Genomic DNA, 3285 nt, shown 5'->3' on the forward strand with positions numbered 1-3285 from the left:
GACTGATTTTGTTTTGTATTTTTTATATTGTATTTTTGGGAGTCTAACTTCTATTCTACATTTTTAATCTTTGCTTTTTTATATTTGTTATAAATTTTATACCTTTAAGAATTTAATCTTCAGTATCCATTTTCACTTAGGGATTTGATTACTGGCTTGATTGCTCTCTCCCCTTTTGACTCTCCCTTTTCTCCCCCAGGTCACCTCTATCTCCTTCCTCCCACTTCTGTTCTCTATATAACTCTGTGAATCTCTCTGGGTGTTCCTGGCTGTGGAGAGTTGTTTCACCATTAACGGAGGGGTTTTATCTTTTGTGCTGTATGGATGGAGAAGTCTTGAGGCTACTGTAGAGGAGGAACATAAACCCAGAGACAGGAGGCTCAATGCCAGAGCTTTAGACTCTCAGAGAAATCCTGATTCCAGGGAATGTTAATAGATGTTCAGTTCAGTTCAGTTCAGTTCAGTCGCTCAGTCGTGTCCGACTCTTTGTGACCCCATGAATAGCAGAACGCCAGGCCTCCCTGTCCATCACCAACTCCTGGAGTTCACTCAGACTCACGTCCATCCAATCAGTGATGCCATCCAGCCATCTCATCCTCTGTTGTCCCCTTCTCCTCCTGCCCCCATTCCCTCCCAGCATCAGAGTATTTCCCAACGAGTCAACTCTTCGCATGAGGTGGCCAAAGTACTGGAGTTTCAGCGTTAGCATCATTCCTTCCAAAGAAATCCCAGGGCTGATCTCCTTCAGAATGGACTGGTTGGATCTCCTTGCAGTCCAAGGGACTCTCAAGAGTCTTCTCCAACACCACACTTCAAAAGCATCCATTCTTCGGCGTTCAGCTTTCTTCACAGTCCAACTCTCACATCCATACGTGACCACAGGAAAAACCATAGTCTTGACTAGACGAACCTTTGTTGGCAAAGTAATGTCTCTGCTTTTGAATATGCTATCTAGGTTGGTCATAACTTTCCTTCCAAGGAGTAAGCGTCTTTTAACTTCATGGCTGCAGTCACCATCTGCAGTGATTTTGGAGCCCATAAAAATAAAGTCTGACATGGTTTCCACTCTTTCCCCATCTATTTCCCATGAAGTGATGGGACTGGATGCCATGATCTTCATTTTCTGAATGTTAAGTTTTAGCCAACTTTTTCACTCTCCTTTTTCACTTTCATCAAGAGGCTTTTTAGTTCCTCTTCACTTTCTGCCATAAAGGTGGTGTCATCTGCATATCTGAGGTTATTGATATTTCTCCCTGCAATCTTGATTCCAGCTTGTGTTTCTTCCAGTCCAGCGTTTCTCATGATGTACTCTGCATATAAGTTAAATAAACAGGGTGACAATATACAGCCTTGACGTACTCCTTTTCCTATTTGGAACCAGTCTGTTGTTCCATGTCCAGTTCTAAAACTGTTGCTTCCTGACCTGCATACAAATTTCTCAAGAGGCAGATCAGGTGGTCTGGTATTCCCATCTCTTTCATAATTTTCCACAGTTTATTGTGATCCACACAGTCAACGGCTTTGGCATAGTCAATAAAGCAGAAGTAGATGTTTTTCTGGAACTCCTTTGCTTTTTCCATGATCCAGCAGATTTTGGCAATTTGATCTCTGGTTCCTCTGCCTTTTCTAAAACCAGCTTGAACATCAGGAAGTTCACCGTTCACGTATTGCCGAAGCCTGGCTTGTAGAATTTTGAGCATTACTTTACTAGAGTGTGAGATGAGTGCACTTGTGCGGTAGTTTGAGCATTCCTTGGCATTGCCTTTCTTTGGGATTGGAATGAAAACTGACCTTTTCCAGTCCTGTGGCCACTGCTGAGTTTTCCAAATTGGCTGGCATATTGAGTGCTGCAGTTTCACAGCATCATCTTTCAGGATTTGGAATAACTCAACTGGAATTCCATCACCTCCACTAGCTTTGTTTGTAGTGATGCTTTCTAAAGCCCACTTGACTTCACCTTCCAGGATGTCTGGCTCTAGGTGAGTGATCACACCATTGTGATTATCTGGGTCGTGAAGATCTTTTTTGTACAGTTCTTCTGTGTATCTTGCCATCTCTTCTTAATATCTTCTGCTTCTGTTAGGTCCATACCATTTCTGTCCTTTAATGAGCCCATCTTTGCATGAAATGTTCCCTTGGTATCTCTAATTTTCTTGAAGAGATCTCTGGTCTTTCCCATTCTGTTGTTTTCCTCTATTTCTTTGCATTGATCGCTGAAGGCTTTCTTATCTCTTCTTGCTATTCTTTGGAACTCTGCATTCAGATGCTTATATTTTTCCTTTTCTCCCTGCTTGTTGCTTCTCTTCTTTTCACAGCTATTTGTAAGGCCTCCCCAGACAGCCATTTTGCTTTTTTGCATTTCTTTTCCATGGGGATGATCTTAATCCCTGTCTCCTGTACAATGTCATGAACCTCATTCCATAGTTCACCAGGCACTCTGTCTATCAGATCTAGGTCCTTAAATCTATTTCTCACTTCCACTGTATAATCATAAGGGATTTGATTTAGGTCATACCTAATGGTCTAGTGGTTTTTCCTACTTTCTTCAATTTCAGTCTGAATTTGGCAATAATGAGTTCATGGTCTGAGCCACAGTCAGCTCCTGGCCTTGTTTTTGCTGACTGTATAAGAGCTTCTCCATCTTTGGCTGCAAAGAGTATAATCAATCTGATTTCTGGTGATGTCCATGTATAGAGTCTTTTCTTGTGTTGTTGGAAGAGGGTGTTTGTTATGACCAATGCATTTTCTTGGCAAAACTATTAGTCTTTGCCCTGCTTCATTCTGTATTCCAAGGCCAAATTTGCCTGTTACTCCAGGTGTTTCTTGACTTCCTGCTTTTGCATTCCAGTCCCCTATAATGAAAAGGTCATCTTTTTTGGGTGTTAGTTCTAAAAGGTCTTGTAGGTCTTCATAGAACCGTTCAACTTCAGCTTCTTCAGTGTTACTGGTTGGGGCATAGACTTGGATTACTGTGATATTGAATGGTTTGCCTTGGAAACGAACAGAGATCATTCTGTCGTTTTTGAGATTGCATCCAAGTACTGCATTTCAGACTCTTTTGTTGACTATGATGGCTACTCCATTTCTTTTGAGGGATTCCTGCCTGCAGTAGTAGATATAATGGTCATCTGAGTTAAATTCACCCATTCCAGTCCATTTTAGTTCTCTGATTCCTAGAATATTGACATTCACTCTTGCCATCTCTTGTTTGACCACTTCTAGTTTGCCTTGATTCATGGATCTGACATCCCAGGTTCCTATGCAATATTGCTCTTTACAGCATCG

The sequence above is a fragment of the Bos grunniens genome, chromosome 1 (genome assembly GCF_055505025.1).
Source record: "Bos grunniens cultivar Pamir isolate PY7600 chromosome 1, Bosgru_T2T1.0, whole genome shotgun sequence".
NCBI lineage: Eukaryota > Metazoa > Chordata > Mammalia > Artiodactyla > Bovidae > Bos > Bos grunniens.